We start from the raw sequence: 26,080 nt of genomic DNA, 5'->3' as shown, positions 1-26,080 counted from the left end.
TCCAGTTACCTTCTGCGTCCGCGAGACTGGGCTGGGAACAACCGGCGTGGTTGGATGTCAGGCAGATGACTTTCCAGCTGCAATTTAGTTGCTGTTTTTTTTTTCTTGAGTTTCTTTCTGTGCTCTCCTGGTTGCCGCTGTAGGTCACTACAGTAGATGTTCTGCTACTCAAGCCTATGGCCGATTTCTCAGATTTGGATCGCCGTGTCATCTGTGAGAGCCCTCTTCCTTTATTTCTCCTATAAATCCAATGAACCTCAGAGGAAGATATCTGAGTGAATAATTTGTATTGCCTTTTTTTTTCCTCGTGCCCAATAGCCCTGGCAGAGACAGCTTTAGAAGCTCCTTGTTCCAGCTATTACCACCGCCCTTATAACTGCTACCGTAGATGTTAAATACGCAGAGTACACTGACACAGCCTTTATGTAAGGCCGTTCCTTGTGTTCATCTCCATCATGTGTACTTTGACAACAGCTTTATCCTCTTCCACCGAGGTGTTGACAAAAGGGAAAAGAACAAAGTTCTCTTATTCTCCTGCGTTAGGCTCCGGGGTCAATATTTGATATTTAGACATCATGAAGCAAATAACTTTCTAATGATTTTTTTTTTTTAAAAGTATTGGGTACCTCTCAGTTTTCTGCAAATATTTCCCTTTTTTATCTGGAGAAAATGAGAGCTGTTCTGACCAGGTTGTACAGAGCTCTTCCTGCCGCGCGTGACTTCAGTGAAAGGTGATGGAATTGGCCCATGAGAAGTTACCAGCTTAAAAGAGCTCTGTTTTCCTTCCACACCTCCCTCTAGTTTACGTGCCAATTGAGGAAAAAGAAGTTGAAATGTAAATAAATACTCTTGTTTCTAATTTTTGTTTCTTCCTGGAACAGGCAGACAGGATATAGCAGACATCTTTGCCGTCCAGATTGGGGAAAAAACAACTTTTTGTAGCGTACTACTTCAGCTTTCCAAGGACACTGGTCTGGTTGTCTTTTAAATGAGCAAATAGAGATGACTGTATTCAGGGGGTTGTTGGAGTAATGGTTTTGCTAATGGGGTTTTTGGATTGATTTGTTGGGGCACACGGCTTAAAGTTCCAATCTCAAAGTCCCCCTTTTTCCTATGAAAAAAATTTTGGCAGTCTGCCGTGAAATACTCATACGCGAGATCCAGGAGGAGCCGTTCCCATCTACAGTTGTTTTACTCGGGCAGACTTGTAATGGCAAACGGGAGACGTTTGGGCTCTCGCGGGCGAGAAGGTGACTAGTTGTGAGGAGCGGGAACCCGGAGAGCTGCAACCCTTTGCAGCAGCTGAAAATGCCGCGCTACCGGGAGCTGCGGCGGGTGCTCTCCTCCTTCCCTGCCCCGACGGCAGGACGTGCGGCGCCGAGAAGGCGGCTGGCAGACGGGCAGCGGTGGGAGGCAATTTGGAGAAGGCTCAAATGAAACTCAGTCAGGCCCGGCAGCCCTCAGCTGAAGGGCCAAATTCTGTGCGCGGGTACACAGCCTTGGCTTCTATTTCTATCCGTAGGGTTGGAGAAAGCAGTGGTGGAATCAAAAGTATGAGCAGAAAGTCTTCTTTTCGTCCCTCCCGTGTTTAATTTTTGTCAGTCTTTTCTCCCCTCTTTTTTTTTTTTATATCAGCTGTTTCTTTTCTCCTTGAAGAATTTTTCACCGAATTTAAAATCTCAAGTCCTAATCCATACGTAGACATAATTATGTCGTTTCATATTTACTTAATCTTATGACTTGTTATCCGTACAATATTAGCCATGACACGTTTTCCTGGGCAGGGTTGTAAGTGATGTATTTTCATGAAGGAAGGGGAAAAAAAGGATGAATATTTTGAATAGAACAACTTAACTTCAATAAAAGTGGGCAGGTGCTGTGTTTAATATGTTAACCCCCGTTATTTGAAATTGTTTTAGAGTCCATCTGTCTTGAGATGGCAAAAGACTGGAAGGGAATTAAGGAGACCAAAGACAGTCCCTCGACATTTTTATAGGGTGAAGTAGCGGGCAGGCAATCTTGCTTTATACAATGCCGTCTTCCTGGGTAGAACCATTAGTGTTAATATGGTAATGATAATTGTTTCTGTAAATTATTCTTAATTAACTATTTATGTAATAAGACACTTACGAATCTGTATTTAACAATTTTGAGGGCACTTTTCCCCTGCTAGTTGCTTTCCCTATATATTTCTTTCCTGGGTTAGTGACTGTCTTCTGTTCAGTATTAACTGCGTGACGTCCAGGCTTAAAATCTGGTATAGATGATCCTTAATTAACAGAAAATGGTGCATAAATGACCTAGTAACAGGTGGGTCCCTTCCTTTAGCTACGCTCTAATTGCTGGGTGCTGTTTTTTCAGTGCAATAATGATGCTCTTAATACAGATCCCAGCTCGTGGGGCCACCGGTCCTATCCGCTGTTGCCACCCCGCAGTTTTCAGCAGGTGCCAATGTGCCCCTCTGCCTTTCAGATGTTAAACTTTTATTCTGTGCCAGATGTGGAAATGCCTTTTTGGGAGTCTCCTGTATCCAGCCGGCGCCGCTGAGTCGAAAGTAGAAAGGGGAAAAGTGTTTAAAACAAAAGCTTCTGGGCAGTCAGTTTAGTCTGGTATTCATAAGCAGGAGAGCGACTACCAACCATGTGACCTCCTGCCTCGTTTGATGCTGCTTAATTTATTTTGAAGGGGTATTGAATCAAGGTAAGGAAGAGGGAAGAGCTTGCTATGTCATCTGTTCTTTAATTAGCTCCTGTTGTTCCGGGTTGGACTTTTTTAATCTTGCAAATGTCGCCTGCTGCCCCACGTTTTCCTCATTGTGTTTTTTTACTCGCAGATGTGTGAAGCGTATACCAATATTTTATGCACATAATTGGCCTAGATTTCTGTATACTGCCTAATATAAAGTGCACATTCTCTTTTTACGGTGGTTTATGTTTATTGCGCTCACTACATTGTTTTATGTGCACAGCGTGCTTATTGAATGCGTGGTGTAGTCGGAGAGACGTTAGATTCCATTCTTAGCATCATTAGTGCTGTTTTCCTCCCCGATTTTCATCAAGCTATAGTTTAATTTAATTCACTTCGTTATTTTGCAAAGCGGTTCGTAGCTGTTGGATTTCCCTTCCGTTGCTTTTAAACCCACCGGTGTCTCAAAACAGCGAGACCCTAAGTATTTTTAGCTTTGTTTTTCTTTTTTGACATGTTCTGAGCATCCCAGGCTTTCTGTAATAGAGCCAATCAGTTAAAGCCAAATACTGATAGCTTTACAAGTTAATTAGCACCTCAGTTCATCAGCAGTCACACTCAAATTAATACCGGAGTAAGCATATCACAACCTCATCTTCCATTTGCATTTAGTGAAGGTGATTTTGCAATGTATTAATTTGTATTGTGTGCAGAGTGTATTTAATTTTCAGTGCTCTTATATTTTTGACTTGTTTAAACTCAGGATCTAAAATCTTAAAGGTATTGGCTTGTTTCAGCCTGTGTAAAGAATATGGAAAATTCAGTGGATTGCTGGGAATACATAGGAGGTGTCCCTGCCTATGGCAGGGGGGTCGGACCTGGATGATCTCCAAGTTCCCTTCCAACCTAACCCACTCTATGATTCTGATTAAGCAACGCTGACTAATCTGTTTCTCTACTCCTTCACTCGGAAGGTAGGTATTTCTCTGACTATTTTGGTTTCTTCTTAAGTGTATGCACTTAGGGGTCTTGATATAAATAAAAATATCTACATGACTAAAGTAGGAAAAATAACTTGAGCCTAATCAAGCCTTAATTGTCTGGATTAGTAAGACCTGCAATAATTAAGATACTTTGTAGAAGTAATAAGCTATTCATAGTCAATCCATAGCATCCTTAGATTTTCGCTACATAGGCTTTTCTTTCAAAGACTGAAAGAAATGGTGGAAAGAAATATTTACGCTGATGGTGAGCTCTGGTATATATGAGAACAAATAATTGGAATTTCAGAGACTCGATATTTTGGGAAGAGTACAGATAATTACTATTTATTGTTGTCCCCTCAGCTGCAGCATATCAAGAAAAAGTAGCTAATATAAATTACTCTTCCTGTAGAGATGATTAGTGTGGGAAGACTTCATTGAGAGTCATCTGCGCTGCTGCAGAAGACTCTATCCGAATGTTGTTGGCGAGCGGGAAGCCAGAACCTCGGTGGTGCTCCTTCCTCTGCAGCCTCAGAGAAGGAAAGTCTTTTGAGCTGCAAGTCTAATTTTACGCACTGGAGGGATGTTTAGGGCTGAATGCGGCGGAAATGTACTGCTCTGATAGTTGTATATATCCCTAACCTAAGCAAGCAGTTATTCCCAACACTGATATATGGATTTGGAGTATATTAAAAGTGGAAATCAGGACCTTGTCTCTCAAGAACACTGCTCACGTCTATGTTTTGGTTTTCCAGAGTATTCTTCAGGGGTTTTAGCGTATATACTGCATATATAGTGTACCATCATGTCTTGCTTTGGTTTTCTTGGGGTAGAGCAGAAGCAGAGGAAATCTGCGTTTAGCCTGGATACAGTAAGCAACGGCAGGTAGAATAGATTGGCTGCCTACCGGAATATAGACTTCTATCAAAATTTATCGAACAAGGTACAGGTAAATGTTTCTTTCTTTTAATCAAGGTTGATTAAATTACAATCAGAAAGATGCTCCCGCTCCCTTAGGCACATCGCAACCTTGTTATCATCTCAAATTCATCTAGCCTTTCAAGAGAGGGTTTTATTAGCTCTTCCTAATCCCCAAATAATTACTCTAGACAAAGAGCTATTTGTAGAGAACATCTTGTCTAAGGAAAAGGGATTCACAAGAACTCACGGGCCCTAATAAATTCTCTGGTGCTCTGTGACATGAGTTTCCCTGGTTGTCCTTGGTCTTAAATCACAACTGGGTCACGCTGCTAAATAGCTGCTAGGAGAATGGTACTTCTGTCGACAGAGGTGCCTCCTCCTTGGGGTCATGGGGTTGAAGTGGTATTCTCGGTACTTAAGCCTTGTGTTTGAAAAGGAGCAAGAACTTTTTGAAGAGACGGGTAAAAGGGAGAGGAGACTTCTTCTCATAAGAGTCAACATTTGTCCTTAAGCAAACTGCGAGTTGTGGTTGGCGCAGCCTCCAGAAGTCATTTTGCGACCCGCTTATAACGAGATGTGCAAGTGTTCCTCCTGTCGTGTGCGCGGGGACTGAACGTTGCAATGCAAACTTTAAGGTGCGTAGTCCTTGATGGAGTCCATTGATGGAGTCCAGACTACACCAGCTCCCACGCTCCTTCTGCATCCCACGGGGAGAGCCGAACCTCTGAGGCTGAGGATCGGAAGAGCCCGGAGACAGACCAAGGCCAGAGCCTGCCATCCTGCCCTGCTCTACCTCCCGGCTGCCCGGCGCCGGGCTACCTTTGCCTCCGAGTAAGACAAAGGACCTGAATCCTCTTGGGATTTGCACCTTTCTTTGGGCACAGAGCCAGGGTTCCTCCTTTCCTTTAAATACGGGCACCGTGGGGAAAAGAGGGATGGTTTTGATGATTGGTGCTGCTGCCCTTTTGTGAAATAGCTTCATGATTACAGGGGTAGGAGGTAGCCCAGCAGGATCATTAATTCTTTAAAGTTTCCACTTTTTTTTTCATTACAGTTACCTCTGGAAAAGGTTCCTAGTTTCTTCTGAGCTTACTCTGTTTCAGAAATAAAAAATATTTGTGGGGAGTTTTATTGCAGTGACAGTAAAGAAAAAAACAAAAACCAAACCCCAAACCAAACCTAGACTATTTTATATACTCTGAAGTCGTTTGTTTACTTGCTAATGAAATGCTCACTAACACCCAGACTGTCTGCTCACACCTATTCCCGTTTTAAGGGAAAATGCCTTTACTACTGCAAACAGAGAAATTAATCATAACTGGCTTGTTCTACAAAATACACTCCCAGCAATGGGGAAGGTCTGATTTATTTTTTTTTTTTTTTCCCCTCAAATAAGGAAACTTAAATTACTTAAGGGATTACTTAGCTTCCACTGGTGCAATTAGATTAATGTAGGAGGAATTTTGATTTATTTCTAGAGATGAATATATGTTTCTAGGTCAGTAACTCTATTTAGAACAAAAGATCTTAAGATTTTTCCGAAATAAATCCAAATGTAGTGTTAGGTGTGCTGCTCTCCATTTGAATTTCAGTTTAGTCTTCATCTGATTATTTATTTTATTTTTTTCATGAACCCAAAAGCGTTAAAGTTCAGAAGTAATAAATGAATTCAAAAAGAGGGGAAGTGGCAATAAAGTGGTGAGGTTAATTTGCATGGCCAGAGGACTGATGTCAATCACCCTGAGCCAGTACCATGAGCCAGGAAGGGGGCAGGCAGAGAGGCGGTGATGTTTGCTAGCAGTAAAATACTATCCAGAGCCGCAGAAATGAAAGATCGCAGTGAAGCATTGAAAGGTACGATGATATTGAATAACCGGGCAAAGAAACAGCAGATACAATTCAGTGCTGATGATGTAAAACAATGCACACAGAGGGAAAAATAGTAATAAATTTATAAGCGCGGTGGTGGGCTCTTATTTCTCAGTTGCTGCTTTGGAAAGACATCTGTATTCAGCACCGGTGAGGCTGCATCTTAATGGTGGGACTTGATGATCTTAAAGGTCCCTTCCAACCTCAACAATTCTATGCTTCTATGATATTGAGTACTGTGTTCAGTTTTGGGCCCCTCACCACAAGAAGGACATTGAGGCACCGGAGCGTGTCCAGAGAAGGGCAATGAAACTGGTGAGGGGTCTGGAGCACAAGTCTTACGAGGAGAGGCTGAGGGAACTGGGGTTATTTAACCTGGGGAAGAGGAGGCTCAGGGGAGACCTTATTGCTCTCTACAACCATCCGAAAGGAGGCTGCAGAGAGGTGGGGGTCGATCTGTTCTGTCAAGTAACAGGTGATAGAACAAGAGGAAATGGCTTCAAGTTGCACCAAGGGAAGTGTAGATTGGATATTAGGAAGAATTTCTTTACTGAAAGGGTCCTCGGGCATTGGAAGGCATTACCCCGGGCAGTGGTTATGTCCCCATCTCTGGAGGTATTTAAGGGTTGTGTAGACATAGTGCTCAGGGACATGGTTTAGTGGTGGGCTTGGCAGTGTTAGGTTAACGATTGGATTAGATGATCTTACAGGTCTTTTCCAGTCTAGGAGATTCTGTGATTCTGTGAAAGTTTTGTTCTACAATACCAAGTGAGCAAGTGTTCACTGTTCCTTTGAGCAGAAGCTGCGTGGGGTGAGTGAAAGCTGACGGGTGGTGGGTTCAGAGGGGGCAGAACAGCACTGGTCTTCATACGCTGCATCGCCTGGGACACCAGGCAACAACGGGGTCTGGGCAGTAGGTTTGTGTCGTATGCTTGAAGTTGAAAAAACAGTTGGGCAAGGTCAATGAATTAAAAAATACATGGGAGGCCACTCATTTTCAAAGCTGTCCCTTCTGGCACGGGACTCCTTGGGGTCTGGGAGGGTGTTCCAGGGTGGTATCGCTGCTTTTGCATCCCACCAAATGTAAGGAACTTTATTGACATAACATCACAGAATCGCTGAGGTTGGAAGGGACCTTTAAGATCATCAAGTCCAACCATTAACCTGCCCTGACAAAGCCACTTCTAAACCATGTCTCCAAGTACCACATCTACTCTTTTTTAAACACCCCCAGGGATGGCGACTCCACCACCTCTCTGGGCAGCATGTTCCAATGTTTAATAACCCTTTCAGTGAAAAAATGTTTCCTAATATCCAATCTAAACCTCCCCGACATAACTTGAACCCATTTCCTCTCGTCCTATCCCTTGTCACCAGGGAGAAGAGGTCAGCCCCCACCTCTCTACACCCTCCTTTCAGGTAGTTGTAGAGGGTGATAAGGTCTCCCCTCAGCCCCCTCTTCTCCAGGCTAACCAACCCCAGTTCTTTCAGTCGTGCCTCCTAAGACTTGTCCTCCAGACCCCTCACCAGCTTTGTAGCCCTTCTCTGGACACGCTCCAACACCTCAATGTCGTTCTTGTAGTGAGGGGCCCAAAACTGAACACAGTACTGGAGGTGGGGTCTCACCAGTGCTGAGTACAGGGGGATGATCGCTTCCCCGGTCCTGCGCACCACACCATTCCTGATACAAGCCAGGATGCCGTTGGCCTTCTTGGCCACCTGGGCACACTGCTGGCTCATATTCAGTCATGTTCAACACAGGCTGCTGATTGCCTTAGCGTCCTTCTCTCGTCAGTGGATCTCCAGAGGGTGATTTATATTTTGGTGGGTGCTGTGGTATGGAGGTTCTGCTTGAGATAATGCGATGTCCAGGATGGTGGGTTCTTCAGCGAGCTGTGATTATGAATAGAGTGGTGTGAAATGTGTTCTCAGCCAAATGGTTTACTTCATATCACTAGAAAGGTGGATTTGATGAAGGTAGAGCTTGCCTGTCAGATCATGGCTCCCGTTCTAGGAATCAAACACAGATTTCTGGATTTGGCCCCTTGTATGTAACCTGGAGCATATGTCATAAAGGGCAGGAATTTTATCAACTGAAACAAAATTAAATGTGGGATATGTTGGAGTGTGCACAAAAGGTTTGGTAATGTATCTGTTGACAAACATAATAAGAAAATTACTAAAACTCGAGCTTTGGAGAAATGAAAAATCAAAGAATTAGTTGAAGCTCTCTTTGAATATTCAGGATGCCATGAGAGGCTGAAAATTAACTGGTGTTTCTTCTGGAAAAATATCCTCTGGCAAACTGTTAAATGTAAGTTTTGAAAAAGTCGTATGTATCTACGCTGGTTTTAAAAATAAATAAATATAAAAATCTTCTTACTCATTAGAGGTTGAGTATTGGGTAGCTAAGCTACCCAGGGGAATTTATGGCAAGCGTTGGCTTCAAAAAAACAACTTCACCCCCTAAAAAAGCCCCAACTCTTCCTCCTCCTCCAAGAATCCCTTGCTGAGTCCTTGAACGCCAAATGCAGACCCGGCCTGTGGCCCACTCTGCAGTCTGCTGCCATTTACAACCACTTTTGAGTGCAGTTGCCGAGATTCGTGACTGAGCTAATTACCTGACGGTATCTGAATTTGCAGCCTGATAGTTAATTATTCTGTATATGCCATGTACTGTAGTTTACATGTAAACAGCTGTTGGAAAGCAAAATAATCCTCCGCGGTAGAATTGAGTGTGTTCTGAGGAGTGTTCTCTGTGTGCATCTCGGGAGCCGGATGCTCTTCTCTCACGTTTCAGTTTCTTCGGGGTTTTTATAAGGTGACCTGTTACGTATAAACATGGTTTATCCCATTGCCAATAGTGCTTATGCAATTGTAGTCTAAATACTAATCCTGAAATATAGTTTAGGCTTCTTTTGTATTCATGATAGATTTTATGAACGTTTTTTGTTGCTGGTGATGTCAGCAGAATCTCTCTATTGAATTATGGATTAGATATTTAATCAAGGTCTGTGCATTATTATACAAATCACTTCTTCCTGTTTTCTCCTGGAAAAAAAAAAAAAAGAAATAAAAAAAAAATTGATTCGCAATGGGATTAAGTGAACAGCTGATAAATAAAATTCAGTCGTGCATCTTGTACCTCTGTCCAACAGCACGCAAATACGGAACACGAGGTGTACGCCACCGAGCCTTTCTGCTGAAAACCAAAGAGATTTCCTACATCAGTAAGGAAGGAATACAAAGTCCGGAATCATTTCCACCGACTCTGATGCGCTTTTTTTGTAGCTGTTCCTGCAGATGTTGGGTTTAAAACATCTGTTTGTCCTGGTGTTTCTTTTCTCAACATCTTGTATGGTAGTTGGGATGTGACTGCAAGACCAGTTCAGGACCACCAGACTCACTGGTTTAGCAATTACTGTTTTTATTCCAAATTATGTTTTTGTCCAGCTGTCTTTTAAAACCATTTCTATGAGTTGCTAGGATACATTTCTAAAAGTGGAAACTGTTTACACAGCCTCAATATGAAAAATCTTTGTATTTCACTTGTTTCTTGCCAAGGCTTCATTACAAGGCACTGCTGAAGTTTACCAATCTCTCAAAATTGTCATACAATCCTGTTTCTTTGTTTGTTATAATCAGAGAAATACATAGCTGATTAAATGAATCTTGTTTTGTCTGCTATTATTAACTCCTTTGCTGAGCTTTCCAGTGGTTCGAATCGAACTCAAGCTGGAACGTCTCCCTTCCGTACATGAACGCGTGCGTCTGCGCTCTCTGCTTTCCAAACGCTTAAGATTTGGGATTGTGAAAAGGTGAAATCGGATCACCTGAAACGAAGTCAAACCCATGCATTTTCCCAAGGAAAGTATTGAAGCTTTAGGTAAATAACTTGACATTTGTGTAAGCGAGGGATGGGTTGAGGAGGCAGCGCGGACCAGCCAAAAGGCAGTGGCAGCGTTTGCATAATGAGGTCTGCCTAATTTTTAAATTGCTGCTTGCCAAAATACAACCCTAAGGATGAAGTCTTCCTCATCTTACAACATCTGCTGTCACTTGCTTTGTCTTATACTGTTAGGTTTTCTAAAATCAGAAGGGTATTTTTTCTGTGACAGTAGTCTTTTAACTATAAAATCTATACGGTAGAAATATTTCTTCAGCATCTGAGTTTATATTTTGATCTGCTATTTCAGACTCACTGCTGATGTTTTTAATATCGAATAGATTTTATTTTTGTCATATCACGTAGGAGGGCGGCTGAAGAAAGAATTGGCATTTGAATGATAAAAGAATTTTTCTTAAATGGTAGTTCTGAGATTAGTCTTGTTAGCCACCGTTGTGTTTCAAACTGGCCCAATCGGCAGTTAAATAACTGCTACGGACATAATCAACAATCAGATTATGTTGACTGCCTGCAGACTCCACCAGAAAGGTCTAAGGGAAAACTATTTAAGATGAAACAAAACATAGCATTTAAATCCTGGCGTGAGAAGCAGCCAGACAAAGGGAACACAGATCGCGGGTTGATTACCCGGGTAGAAGAACATTTAGAAAATTAATATTAGGACATCGGTAATTGAAAGCATTTAAAAGTGTTAATGCCTGCCTTTCCTTGTCTTTGATTAAAAAGGTCGTTGACAGAACATAGCTGTGCGCAGACGTGGTACCTCGAGCAAATGAGGGAGTAATGGCTGTAATATCTCAGGTCTTTGTCCAGCTCCTGCAGGTGCCAGAGGACCGAACCCTCACCGGGTGGTACGCAGCTTCTTAAAATTTCACGGTGGCCAGAAACACGCATTTGTGTTTAAAAGCTTACAAAAGCAGCTGCGTGGTTGACGAATTAGTTTCATCCTCTAACAATTTTTTCACGTGCAGCCTTTCTATCTTGGTTGTTTCGAGGCAACCTGAAGATCTGTCGCCACGCAAAGCTGACAGACCATCGCGAGGGTTTAAGTCTTGTCTGTCTTTGTTGTTCGGGGACAACTTCTTAACAGAGGAAAGGTAAAGGCGTTCCCTCCTCTCTGCCCTGGAAGCAAAGAATCCTATGGATTACAGACACGTATAAGCTATTCCATATGACGTAGGAGGAGAACCTGCGCGTGGCCCTTGTGCCTTTTGCATCTTGCTGTGGGCATTGCTCGGAGGAGTCTCTCTTCAATTTCACGTCCTAGAACGGCATAAAAGAAAACATAGTAAAGCGAAGAATTAGGCTCCTCGTTTTTTGCCTTAGGAATGATAGCACTGTACGTTTTTCAGTTGCGCGTGCTGGCAGTATATTAGAAGATGAAAGGTACGTTTAGGCGGCACTTACTTGGGGAGGAAAGTTAAAAGATTTAACTTCAGCCAAGCCTGAAGTTTTTAGGCTATTTAATAGGGATACGGTTGGTAAAAAAAGTGGACTCCATCATGTGGGTGCTGATAAAAGCAAGAACTGGTAAAAGCGAGGGGAAATCCTCAGGAAATCTGCACGCTGCAGCAGGGTACAGTGGGATGAAGGAAATGGTGATCCTGAAGACCTTTTCTTTTCCAGCAGTAGCGCTGAAAAGCTCAGAGTCGCTGTTTGTTCTTGTCTTTATATGATCAACGAGTCACAGATGGCCTTGGCTGGGTAATGAACTTTTCCATCTCCCCGTTATTGCCCGAGCGTTACCTGCAGCTGAGTCATTCCTAATCTCTCACTGGAAGGGGTTAGATCCTGTCGAGCGTGTGGACGATGTAAGTCGTTGTATACCCCCTTTCCTGCTGAGAAGCTTTTAATTTCCGTGGAAAGACTTTTGCGAGTTGAGGAACTGGGCAAGCCTGGCTTCTTGGGGCTCGACGTCGATCTTCTGTGTGGACACCGGGCTCTAAGGAGCGACAAGCTCACAGCGTGGCCTTCCCTCAGCCGAGCCATGAATAGGGTCTCTCCCCTATTCAACCGCCTATTTGCCCCCGACCAAGAAGGTGAAAAATTCGTAATATTGATGAGCCTTCACTGAAATCGGCCCAAAGGTTCAAGTGTTAATGCAGGGAAGAACGGGCGTGAGAAGGGAGGATGGGGGCTTCCGTTGCTTTCCCACATACGCCCATGGAGCGTGTGGTTGTGCTACCCTTGTTTCCTTGAGAAACCAGACTAAAAATAATGTGAATAGGAAATAAAAACAATTCTGTGACTACATCGTACTTTGTAAGGAAAACCCGTTATCCGCGTCTCTGGATTACCAGAGTGTTTGAAGCTGCGATAACCCAGTTGTTAGCAACCATAATTTAGATTTTTTTTTTTTTTTCACATAAATATGACTTATTTGAAGTGTGTTGAATTAGGCAACTCATGAATAAATATTTTGACATAATCAGAATTATATGGCTAGAAATTGACCTACTTTGCATGACAGATGCTTGAGAATCCCCCAGCTAATAGCATACTAACCTGGCATAGCAATGCCCTATCTTATAATACACTAAGCTGCATACAGGCATTAAATTATTAGATTGTTGTGTTTGGTTTTTTGGTTGTTTTTTTTTTGTTTTTTTTTTTTCACGGAGATTAGACACAGTCAATTTTGTTTGTAAATGAATAAGTTATAGGCAAGTTATGGAGAAGGCATCGGGGTGCAGTCCAAAGGACTGATGCATCGTTTGGGCAGTGTTTTCAGCGTGTGCTCGCAAAATATCGTTAGAAGTAGAAATAGCCAGAAAAGCTTGATGGTACCAGCCACCAAATAACTAGAGTATTACACCAAGCAGACAGCTCTTACGCTCTTCAGAAGATAAGCCCGACTGCAAGAAGAATAATAATGTTTTAAAAGTCTGGTAATATTTTAATGGTTTAAAGAGAATCTATTTTTTTCCCCTGAGGCTGTTTTTTATGCTCGTGTTGATTTCAGCAGACTGATTTTATCTGCATGTCCTTAAATGCAGCTATGACAAGGATTTTGTACAGGTGAAGTCAATAAAGAACTGTGACCTAAGAATAAAACAGTCTTATCCTCCTTTTGAGTTCATATGGAAATTTATTTTTTAAATCATCTTCCTTTATTATTTTAAGAAACACAGGTGATGAAACGGTTTAGGTGCACTTTGCACAGAGTGTCGTTTTCAAGCTTCATAAATTTTTGTTGTTCAAGTCTAGCGCAAGAAATAGCGGTGCTTTTATTTGTGAAGTACCACTGGTTTTTATTTTTAATGGGAGAAAATTAAGTTTATCTTGGCTCAGTGATAGTGAAGAAAACATTCCTCTCTTTAATTCATGCAATGAAAAATAATATCATATTCAATTTCATTAGCTTCTTTATTCACTTCCCAGTTGTTTTCTCTGTTTTTAAAGAACTTCTATAGATGAAGTCAGCTTTGTTCCCACTTTTTTTCCCCAGGGTCTTCAGAGGAATACGTTTTTTCTCTCTTGTAATGAACTCTTGTTACCACAAAGGTAGTAAAAACAGATTTATAATCTTGGCAAATAATATGTTTTCTTTCAAACCTTAAGCAGGGACAGGCCGAGACACAGCTCCTCTCCTCTGACTTGATTTACTCCAGCTGCTTAAAACTTCCTAGAACTAGCTTAAACCATCCAAGCTCAATACAAGTCAACAGTGCGCTGCAGCGGCTGAGAAAGCCAACAGGATGCTGGGTTGCATCAGGGCATCACCAGCAGAGGTAAAGAAGTCATTGTCCCACGCTACTCAGCACTTGCCAGGCCACACCTGGAATACTGTGTTCAGTTTTGGTCCCTGCTGTCCAAAACCAGATGTGGACAGGCTGGAGAGGGCCCAGAGAAGGGCCACCAAGATGACGAAAGGACTGGGAAGCCTGCCGTATGAGGAAAGGCTGAGAGAACTGGGTTTGTTCAGCCTTGAGAAAAGAAAGCTCAGGGGAGACCTTATCACCATGTTCCAGTGTTTAAAGGGTGGCTACAAAGAAGATGGAGAACCCCTTTTTACAAGGAGTCGCATGGAAAATACAAGGGGTGATGGGTACAAGATATTCCTGGGTAGATTCCAATTGGACACAAGAAGAAAGTTACAATGAGGACAGTAATCTCCCCAGGGAAGTGGTGGATTCCCCAACATTGGACACTTTTAAGATTCAGCTGGACAGGGTGCTGGGCCGTCTTGTGTAGACCGTGCTTTTGCCAAGATAGGTTAGACCAGATGATCCTTGAGGTCCCTTCCAACCTCATATTCTACAATTCTGTGATCCCTTTTACAGCCACGCTTGTTCCAAAAAGGATACAATTCGGTCATCCTTGCAGTGCCCAGCTACTAGAGACAGCCTTGGAGGCTCTAAGCGGGGACGCCTTCAGGTACTGCTCAGTTGAGGACTGAGCTTCTCCTTTCAGGTAACAAAGGCATCATTTTTAATTAAGTCATGTTCAGAGGACACTGATTTACAGTTGGGCAACTCGGATTCTTTGGAAACTTCACCAAAGAGCAAGAGACAGAGGTCATTATTTGGCTGGGTTAGTCATAGTCACCCTTTTTCAGAGCTTCTCTCTGGCTTGCAGGGTGTTTGGAAGGACGGTTGTTTGCAATTTCTTTCTGGTTGCACTATACCTTCTTGCCGTTTTTTAGGTGGATAGCTCTGAAATACTGGACTGGTCTGCAGGTGGCTCAGCAAATTTGTTAAAATTTGTACAAATTTGGATAGCACTAAGCACTCAGCTTTGGTCTTTTCTCCTGTTCCCCCTCCCGTACCAACAGGCTTTTCGGTTTTTAGGTTAGCTTGGCGGGCAGTTGGGTCTTTCTGCTCTTACAACTCAACCCATTTACCCAATGTCTGGAAAAATTGCCCGAGCTTCTCCCATTTGAGTAATTTTCTTTCCTCTGACTTGAAGTAGAGCTATCTGGAGGGTTTTGGCGGTTTGGTTTTGTTGGATTTTATTGCTTTTCTAAAAAAACTGTTTCATTCTTAGTTTCCCAAATACTAGCCCAAACACCCTGGCTCCTCGATGCCTGATCAACGTAGTTCCAGAAACAGAAGAGTTACCCTGATGGGCTCATCCTTCGTGGCACTACACACGTGAGAGACGCGCAAACCCCACTTTCTTACCTCTGGAATTCGTTATGGCACAGGAGTGTTTCACTTCTTATTAACGCTTTGCCCAAGGGTGATTGCCGGCGGTAGGCTTTTCATTTCTGCCTCCTGCTGCCACTCTGACAATAGGCACGGCAGCAGGAGGCAAAAATGAAAGGACCAGATTGAAAGAAGCACTTTGCCACTGTTGTAATTTTGAAATTGATGGCGTTTTTTAGCCCAAAGTCTCAGGAAAAAAAGCTGCTTTCCTCTTTGCCTCCTATTGTTTTTCCAACAGGGAGAGACATTCGCTGATGTTGCGGAGGCAGTGGGAGGCCAAAATGAAAATAATTTTCTTCCTGAAACATTAGATAGCAAAATGTGAACAATTTCAGCAAGGAAATAGCGGTTTGTTTATTTGTTGACTGCCACGTGGCAAATACTGGTATTTCCATTTGCCTGTGGAAAATAAAGAGCAGCCGCTTTTCTTATTGAATTAACGTGATCATAGGATAACTTCTACAAATCTATTTAGTGTGCATTTTTAACATGTAATTTTCATTATTTTCTTTTTTTCTGCACGAGAATAGGCTTTGTAAGGTGGATACGTGGTTCCCTTCTGAGGCCTCGTGCTGCCTGTAATTCCATGGCCTTGGAGGCAGCTTTTTAAGCCAGAAGCTTACGGGTCTGCATCTTCCAGAACTGCATTTTACACCAATATCATCAGAACCACTGATAAATCCAGACATAATTGTCAGTGCCAATAATTCCATAGGAAGAAAGGTGCAGGCTGGTTCTGCGGTTGCAGTCACGTCAGTGACGTAGTTGCAGTGTTTCACCCCAGCCAGCAACTAAGCACCACGCAGCCGCCCGCTCCTTCCCCCGCCACCTCCGTGGGATGGGGAAGAGCATCTGAAGGGTAAAAGTGAGACAACTCGTGGGTTAAACGGAGAACTGTTTGAAAATTGACTTAAAATAAAATATAATGATAACGATGATAATAATAATAATAAGTTGTAATGAGAAGAAAAATAACAAGAAAGAGGGGGAAATAAAACCCAAGGAAGATGAGCAATGCAAATGAAAAATGATTGCTCACCACCAACCGGCTGATGCCCAGCCTGTCCCCAAGCACCCAACCGGCTCCCCCCCAGTTTATATGCCGAGCGTGACATCATATAGTATGGAATATCCCTTTGGCCACTTGGGGTCCGCTGTCCCGGTTGTGCCCCCTGCCAGATTCTCGCGCCCCCCCCAGCCTTTTCACTGGTAGGGCATGAGAAGTTGAAGAAAAGTCCTTGACTTTGTGTAACCACTGCTTAGCAACAACTAAAAGTCAATGTGTTATCAATATTATTCTCATACTAAATCCAAACCACAGCACTATACCAGCTGCTAAGAAGAAAATTAACTCTATCCCAGCCGAAACCAGGACACGGTCACAGCATGGCGCATGGTGCAGCCTGCCGTGATCTACTGCATCGCTTTTGTAACTGTTTGAATCAGTGCTGGCGGGAGTCTTCAACAAAGTAGAGTTCTTATATTGACAAAGAGGACGGCTGAAGGAGGAAAGTTGTGGCCCTGGCACAGGGCTGTGGTTTCATCCAGTGGGGTGCACAGCCCCCTCTCTGTGCGTGCACGGCACTGATGCGGTGGGGGACCAGAGTGTTGACGCGGGAGGGTAAAGCGTAAATCAATGAACGGCTTCGTCCTCCTGTCTTAGCTGTTATGGGCTGTTGCTCTTTTCTTTGGGGAGTTTAGTGTTTGTAATTAGTTATCTTGAATGGAAAGATTTTTCTGTTATTGAACGTGTGAGAAATTTGGGAATGTTAATCAGCGGAGCATAACCTTTTCTTAACTTGCTCTTTTTATAGTCCCGGAGAATTAACATTTATCTTAGGGCAGCACGAGAATTTGGCATTTGTATGAAGTGAACTGATTCTCCACCCTTTCTCTTTCTTTCTACGTAGCAAAAACTACGCTCTTTGATAGACTCATCAACAGAATATATTTGTAGGCTTTGAAGTGTAAATTGTGAATTTGTGTGTCTCAGCGTGACTTTGGGGCGCCGCGTGTAAGCGCACGCATGTCTCTGTCCTGGATTAGTAAAAGTCTAATTAAAATTGTTCCTGAAAACTACATACTTAAAGCCAGATATGGGTAGACAAATAAAAGCAGCTGGATTTTTTTTTTTTTTTCATAAGTTCTGAACACTCTCAGTTCTTGTAGGATTAAAGAGAGTCAGGGGAATTCAGCAACTCTGCAAATCTTGTTACATGTTCACATACCGAAATGATTATTTAGACGCTCATCTTTTAATGACAAGTTTTCTTAGCGTTGGCTAGTTTTTCAGCTGCTTTAAGGTGCTTCTCAGTGGAGCTTGGAAGAAAAGGCAATTCTTATTTACTTTCCTCTTCCCCGGCAAGTTCAGCTTTGGTTGGGAAATGACACATTCTGAGGTAATTTAGCGGCACCGTTTGGCCTGGCCTCTCCTTGCTGCTTCTCAAGTCCTTTATGGAGACTTTTGGCAGCAGGTGGTATCTACTGGCGGCCCCGTTAGGGCCATTTGACTTGGGCATATTAGTGCAGCTGGGACACGTCCCGTGGTTTTCAGAGCGTGGCTTTCACCATGCCCCGTCCAAATGCAGTGCGCGTATTAACGCCAATTAAGGATCGTTATAAAATCAGTTACCTTTTCTTGGTGATTTTGTCTCAGAAGCAACCAAGTTCCTACTGACATCTGGGCAAGTGGGTAAGGAATGAGCTGGTTGATGACCCTCATTTTCCAAGGGCTTTATTGGCATTTTGATGTCTGCTTGATTTAAACGTTTACTCCAGCTTTGAAACGTCAGGTGAACAAAGTTTGCTGAACTGTCTTTTAGAGAGAAGAGTCGTCAGATACCCGTCCTCTCCCTTCCCCTCTAGTTGGACAGAAAACATCATTTGTATTCTTAATCTTTAAGAGCAAAAAATGCACCACCAGGTTTTCCTTGTTTCACTTCTGGTCGCTCCCTAAGGCTTGCTGAACAAAGCTGGTACCCCAAAACGAACTTCTACTGCGGTGTCTTATTTCAGTTTAAATCAGTGTAGAATTTGGGATTTTAGCTGCTTCCGCATCCAGCCTGTAAAAGGCACCTTACAAAATGGCTTTCAAAGATTTATGAAGGCTTGCATGGTACAGAGGCTGAAAGGAAGTTTAATTACATTCAGCTTTTGGTCATTTCTGTGTCTGAGGATGTGCCCATATACTGTCATCTCAAAGACCATCTAAGAAAATAAAATTGATCAGTGAGCCTTCTGGCTAAAACTAAAATGAGTGCTTTGTCATCTGCCCGGGGAGCATATGTGCTCAATCACTGCCATCTCCCGTGCGCTCGCCATAGACTCTCCATCACTCAGATTTGTCCAAAATTTTAATCAAACATTATTTTATACTGAGGCCATCTCTGTAAGTAATTGAATCTTTCTCTTGACGTACTCACACATACCGCTTTGTAGTATAAAGAAATAATTTAATCTGGTCCACGCAACCATTTTGCTTTGGAGACAGTAAAACGTACATCTGGTTTTGTATTACCTCGTGTAGTGTATCAAGTGTTAAGATAAAAACTTGGCAAGTACAATTGCTGTCACCTTGTAAATGACATCTCTGCTCATAAACCTCTGATCAAAGACAGCAAATAATATGGGAACATCTTATTTACTTCCATGGGAAACTTAGTTCTAAGAGTGGGGATGTGTAGGTGTCTTCGAGTACGGTAATTCACAGGCTAATAATGCCAGAAGCCGTAAAATCTCTCAGTTGGAGGTTACTGTGAACAGCAGTGCTGAACAATCGGGAAGTACTGCTGAGATGATAGTCTGAATGATGATTGAGTTTTCCTGGAGAGCCCTTATCTGTGTTTAAAATTGTAGGTAATGTTTTTAAATTTAACCGTAATAGAAATTCATTGAGCCTTCAGAGTGGTTGCCGTTTCCCCTCTCTAAATGGTTTACCGTGTTCCATAGAAACATTCTTGGTCATTGCATTCAAGACAAACCTTCGCGTTGCCGTCAAAATGGGGCATTTTTACCCTTTGCTGAGCAGAAGGACCAAGAGGATCGAACCACCAGCGGGACGGGAGGGAGGTTCTCCCTCTAGTTCCTCGGCCTAGGGGCTCACGTGCTCCCTGATGGCTCTCTTGGGCGAGGGCGGCTCGTAGGAAGGGGTAGGCCTCTTGGCAGGAGGGGATTTCAAAGGTAGTTCGCTGAGGTTTTACGTACTCGTTCCTTGGCAAAATCACTTTGTTTAACGCAGTAGACCCCAACAGGGTTCACTTGTTGACCCTACAGCAGGTTATCTCTAGCTGGGTAAGTAAGCCAAAAGCACTTCAGAACACGTCTTGCAGAATTTTGAGGAGTTTCCCTACCAGTTGATGAAAGGAGAAGTTTGCATTCAAGTAGCACTCATGAACTGTGCCCAAGGGTTTTGTATAGGGTTCTATAAAAAAAAAAAAAAAGAGGTACTTATTTCCTATGAAATTTTAACATGCTTTTTAAGGTTGAAAACCACCCCCAAGGGGTTTTGTCAGGGTAGGTTAATGGTTGGACCTGATGATCTTAAAGGTCCCTTCCAACCTCAAGAATTCTATGACTCTATGATTTCACTACATCAGTAGTTTTTTCCCAGTTGCTAGGAACTAACCTGCATCAATGAAGTAAAGCACAAAATTCAAGGTACGTCTTAATTTAAAAGATAGCAATGATTGATGTTGCGAGCAGATCTTGCGGCGAATTTACGCTGGTCACTTGAGATGAATTATAGATCTTGAAATGAAACTGTCAAGTAACTCTCTTGTTAAAAAAAAAAAAAAAGTTATAAATGGCTAATTGCAAGCAACTCATTTGAGAAATGCTGTTAGAGGATGCTAGCGATAACACCAGAAGTTAAATTGTGCGCATATACTGCTAGAGATGATGTGTTTTCTTTTCTAAAATGTTATGTTAAAAAAGGAAGAAGATATTATTTCTCCGTGTCAGATCTCTAGGTGCAGCACAGTGGGTTTGGGCAATGAAGCTCCCAAAGACCCAACTTGGCAACTCAAAGTTTTCTACCTCTAGCAGAAAAGTTCAAAAATTAGATCAAGAGATAGCAGGGTTCTTTTTTTTAAGTTTAAAATCCCAAATAATCATTCTGCACTGAGCTTCTTTATGTCTGTGAAGAAAGAATTGAGTTCCCGAGGTGCCGCGGTCTTGGGATGAAGATCCATCCCTTTGTGTGATGGATAGTTTTGAGCCCTCTGCACTGGACGTGTAGTTCAGTGAAGCCACTGAGGAAATATGTGCCATCAAGGAGAATAATCTCTTTGAGCTTTTCGTGATTCCTTCATGAATTGCTGTTTAGTTGCTGCTGTACTGAAAGGTACATATAATTATGTATGGGTATTTTCTCTTTAACACCTGCATATGTACTGTTGTGTGTTTTTTTTTTTTTCCTGGGGAAATCTGTAGTTGATTGAAATTACTGTGAGTTTTCTTCAGATAATTGATACCAAATGAAGCTGTGCACCACGTGTGTATGCATATGTGCAAATACATAAAATTATGGATGCATATGTATGTGGACATGGGGGCGTATGTACGCACAGCTAACGGGAAATACCTTTCTAGTAGTAATTAATTCACTAGTCTTCAGTGTGCATGGCATCTTAGAGGTCATTCTGCACCGCAGTGTTTTGTATTTTCCACTGCATTGGTGCTATAAAAATGCTAATTGTCCCCATGAAGATGTAGGCTGTTTATAAGCGCGTGTGTGATTGTTTTTCAGCCCTGTGAGATATAAGGAGGTGTTATTTCAGGTTTATAATTTGAATGTGTGATGGATACAACTTTGACAGTTTATTAGCTAGAAAAGGAAAAAAAAAAAAAAAGATAGCGGTGTGTCGTTCTTCAGCGAATTGATTGCCAGGAGCATGTTATTGACTTTGGTGATAATATCATTATATATTTTATAGTCGTAAAATCAAGAAATTCAGATTATGCCCTGAGGGTTTCACACATGTAAATAAAGGATATAGCCATTTCCAGGGCTATTGGTTTAGTTTAGCGGGTGCTGTGAAGAATGCGTAGTGTGTTATAAGGGCATAGAGGAAAAGCCACAGTGTGCTTATTGCGGTGATGCTTTGGTTTATTTTCTTTTTCTATTTATGAAATACACTTACTTACACATCCCCTGGGAGAATGAGCAGCGTTTGCTCTAAATGTTAGCGTGTTAATACAACATTAGCTTGGTGCCGTGTTGGGCTAAGGGCTGAAATCAAGTGTCAGCCGTGACTCGACAAGAGTGAGGATAAGTCTTCTTGAGAACGCACGGTGCCTGGGAAGAAAACCTTGCGTGAACTTCAGTCTGTGAACTTCTTCAGAAGTTAAGAGCGTTACTTGGGGCCGGGTAACCTAATGCCAACACAGCTAGCTCTCCCTCTGGATGTCAAAGTCAGGGTCAAATGGTGGCTGGTGGGCTGCTGTGACGGTAGCGTCCCCCGAGCCGCTCCCGAGAGCGCTGCTGATGGGCACGGCCCGCGGAGCATCCGCCTCCGGCGCTCAACTTGGGCTGCTCTCACCTGGATCTTCCACAACCCCTGATGCTCCTCTTGGACTGTGTACCAGTCACGTCTTGGGAGTGGGTGCACTTGAGGTACTTGGGTTGAGTACTTGGGGTTTTGGGTTCAGGTCTGTCTCTAGCTTGCTGTCCTGGTTTGACCACGACACTTGCTTCACAGAATCTGAGTTTAATTAAGGTATACTGCCTCGAATAAAAATGATTGACTGTGTTAAACCCCTTGTTTATTACTTTTACAATATATTTAGTGAGATGGATAAAATACCTTAACGCTGATCACGATGATAAGTCTCTCTCTACTTTAGATGCAAACTCAGAAGCACATTGCGTCACCCAGCGCCGGGGATTTATTGTTCTCTTAAAAACCTGTGGAAGTCCAAGTGCAACGTCAGAACTCGGCAGCAAAGGTCATGTTTTCCCACTTACGCGGGAGCAGTGGCTCCAGCTGGAACACATATGGCTTAAAGGTGAACGGTGGCATCTATAGAAGTAGATAAAATAGTTACTCTTACATTTACATTTACATTTTAAGGGCCTCTGAGGATTATAAATCTATATGCTGCAAACAAAAGACTTTGTTGCCTGTGTCAACAGCACCACATTTTTTAATTAAAAGGGATCACCTTTCTAAATTGAGTTTGTGTGACGTTGTTGTTAGTGGGTTTTTAGCTTTTGCATTTTTTCTCAGTTTGGGGCATGAGAATCGAATAATTGTTAGTTTTCTTGATAACCTGGTTCCATTTTAGATTGTGAAGTGCTCGTGTCACGTTGCGAACAAATGCTGAGGATATTTCTTTGCTTATGAAAAGACATTTATGGAAGCATTTTAGAGCAAACCATTGGAAAATACTCACTGGTCTGGAAGTTAAAAAAGAGTTAAGACAAAAACTTAATTTAGGATCGTTTTAGAGTGCCCTGGTGGTGCTAGTCCTCTGATCAAGAATGCTGGGCAGATCCCTACCTGCGCAGGGCACGATGGACAACTGAGATGGGTGTCAGCTGCTCACCTGGTGTGGCTTTGGCAGCTGTGGTCTTCTCTGCAGTCAAGAAATCCTAAAATGAGCTCTCAGGAAACGTGTGTTGTGGAAAGAAGTGGTTGTCATTACACACGTGCTTCTAATTTTGCTGTAGATTATGGTCTGGGAACGCTTTGAGACCTCAAGCTTCAGTTGTCCCTAAAATCATCGTAGTTGGTTTGTGAACGTCCCCCTTCCCGCCCTTGAGATGTTATTTGTAGTTTGAGGACGGCAAGCTGAGAGTGAAAGCCCCAAGACGCTGCTTCTGGTTATTCAAATAATAACCGAGCTCCAGCAGTAAGTGCAGCCCCGCATCCGGGCTTATCCTCCTTCCCGCCGGCTGGGGCCGAGCCAGTGCGGTGGCAGGGGGCGGCTGGGGAGCCGAGCGCGACAGCGGGTCTGCGCTCACGAAGGCGGGAGCTGCGAAGAAGAAAGGATTGACTCCGCTTGTTACCCGGAGAGAAAGAGGCGGCGCTTTTCCCGGGCGGGTTTCTGGCACAGGCACAGCTCTCTGGTTTAGTGGTTTAACGTTAGCACTCGGCCTCCTCTGAAGCTTAAGAAGAGTTGCAGCCTTATATCAGGCATCTCTTATTCATGCTGTTTCAAACACGCAAAGAATCTTGTTCAAGAGCTGTCATTAAAAAAAAAAAAAAAGCTTTTTGTCTAATGATGAGATGTTTATGAGAGTCTGGACTTATCTGCCTGATAAGTGTCCAGTGCGCAAATGAAGTATCACCCCACATAAATCTCACCTCTCCTGAGTGCTATAAAGTTGACCGTACTGACAGTGTTTGTCCTATGGTAATTTTCCAAGAGGGTAGAAAGTTTTTTCGGTGCCGATTACAGCACCAAAATTTGGAAATACAGTATAAGCCCTGGTTGGGGGAGATCTGGATGTATGCTGAGAAATGGTGACTGTTGCGGATGGTGATTTATAATATAGGGCAGCGTGTGCGTGCATTCCCTGTGCTTTTTCATGGGACACATGCTCTAGGGTTTTACGGATGAATTTGTAGTCTCTAGTAATTCGCAGTTTCCACCGCAGTTTAAAATATCGACATCATTTTCAGGTTGATGATTTTTCCCAGTCATTTATCCCAAAAGCACTTTATCCTACTTAATCTGGGTCATAATTGACATGGGACTTGTGCGTCAGCAAACATAGCCATAAGTTGTGTTTCAATGGGCTATTAATGTCAGGGATTTAGTTACGTGCAGGAAAAATAGATCAGAGGTTGGAATAAGTATAAATGTTCAAATAACTGATGAATGCAAGGTCGCTATCATGACTTGGACCCAGGAGACGCTCTTCAACACTTACACGCTCATGCTATTAGTTAACAGCTGCCTTCGGCTGTAACGGAGACGTAAGGTTGAAAATTGTTGGCAAGAAAGCTCTTGGAATTGGATTTTATTTACTGCAAATCAACAGGATAGCTTTGCAAGTATAAAAGACATATGGAAAAGTCCACTGTTATCGTTGTACTTTGTTGTGTCTCCAGATGTTCCCCCACCCCCCCCCCCACCCCACTCTGGAGCTGAAAATGGAAAATGGGTTTTCGTTGTTTCTAGCTGACGGTGCCAACGTCTGCCTTGGCATTTGCCTGGGGAGTGGTATTAGCGCTACTTCAGAATAACTCTGATAAATCAGAGTTTCCGATTTATCATTTATGTCTCATCAGATTATTTTTTTTTAAATAGAATACAATGTAAGAGCATGAAGTTCCAACCCTCTGTTTAATTCTTTTTGAGGGAGCAGGCGTGAAGACGAGTCAAGGGAAACAGTTGGGTGGACACTGAACTATCAGAGGAACACCTATCAGCTGCCGTGTTTTTAAGGGACTATCAACGAGGCATTAAGACATTGGTCTGAGCTGATATTTTTCATTGAAAGAAATAGTATTTGCGTGCTGAAACACACTCGAAGATCTCAATAAGCTTAAAATAGCTCTATTTTTAACATACGTCTAGTCCATCGTCATGGACATGTGCTCTACTCTGGGGGAAGGAGGAGCAAATGAGTGTCTTCATTCGGAAGTACTCTTCGTTGGTCGTGTATGCTCTCTACTTTTTCGTGTAATGGTACTGTAAAAATTTCAGTTCCATAGATTTCAACCTAATTTATTCATCCACTTGATGGGTGTGTAAGACGAGCAAAGTTGACACAGGTGTTGACTGCTGAAAAAGGGGCTTTTAACAGAAATGCACAACAAAACAGTTTTTTCCCCCAAAGCTTCTGCACTTCTGCTTATCAGAAATTAGCGGCACAGAAGCAGGTTTCATTATTTTTTCTGTGCTTTAATCTAACTTTTCAAACAGGGGTGAGCTTTGGAGAAAGTTTGGGCCAAAATTCTGAAGTACAGGTGGCCAATTTGAGACTCTTACCTCTGGTTCATTTATAGCAGACTCCAGCCCTGTTCATTTTTTACACTAGCTACAAGGACGGGGCAAAACCTGTGCCTGCGGCTCCGAGGCGGTCAGAGTATACATTTCAGCAACTTGGGTCCATGTTTAGGCAAGTTTTCTGGCGGAATCTCTTGGGTCCAAGAAACTTCAAATTCTTTCAGATCCGACGTTTTTGCTTGCTTCTTTGTTCCTTGAAAGTTGTCTCTTTGGTTACTTGTTCGGTTGCAATTATTTACAGTTCACTGCTGCTTTTTTGAGATCCTAGCAAGAAATTCCACAGACAGCTGCAAAAATATATCTTTAATCAATTTTAGGAAGACCGATTCCCTAACTAACATATTTCTTCCAGCTAAGACACGGAATAAACTCTTCTGCGGGTACTCGGGGAAAAAGTCTTCCCGACAAAACTATCCCTTTCACGGATTGCTGGGGCATCAGCGTCGTGTGGTTCAGGCTGGTCCGAGCGTTGTAATTTATGTACATGAACTGTGCTATCTTACCCCCTGATTGCTTTTTTTTTATTAAGAAACATCTTGTGCCATTTTTTTAAGCTTCTCGGGGTGAGCCTGTGAGAGCCGATGTTGCTGGTTATGATTCTTCTGTATATA

General features: G+C 42.7%; 1 protein-coding gene across 4 annotated transcripts in view; it reads left to right on the top strand.

Moving 5' to 3' along the window:
- The window catches only part of DAB1 (DAB adaptor protein 1), a gene marked incomplete at both ends in the record, with an annotated part of 124,128 nt that overhangs the window by 32,969 nt on the left and 65,079 nt on the right, over positions 1 to 26,080 (top strand). The window lies entirely within an intron of this gene.

The sequence above is a fragment of the Vanellus vanellus genome (assembly GCF_965231255.1).
Source record: "Vanellus vanellus genome assembly, chromosome: 5".
NCBI lineage: Eukaryota > Metazoa > Chordata > Aves > Charadriiformes > Charadriidae > Vanellus > Vanellus vanellus.
The sequence above is the reverse complement of the archived record's forward strand: the minus strand, read 5'-3'. Positions and strand labels throughout refer to the sequence as shown.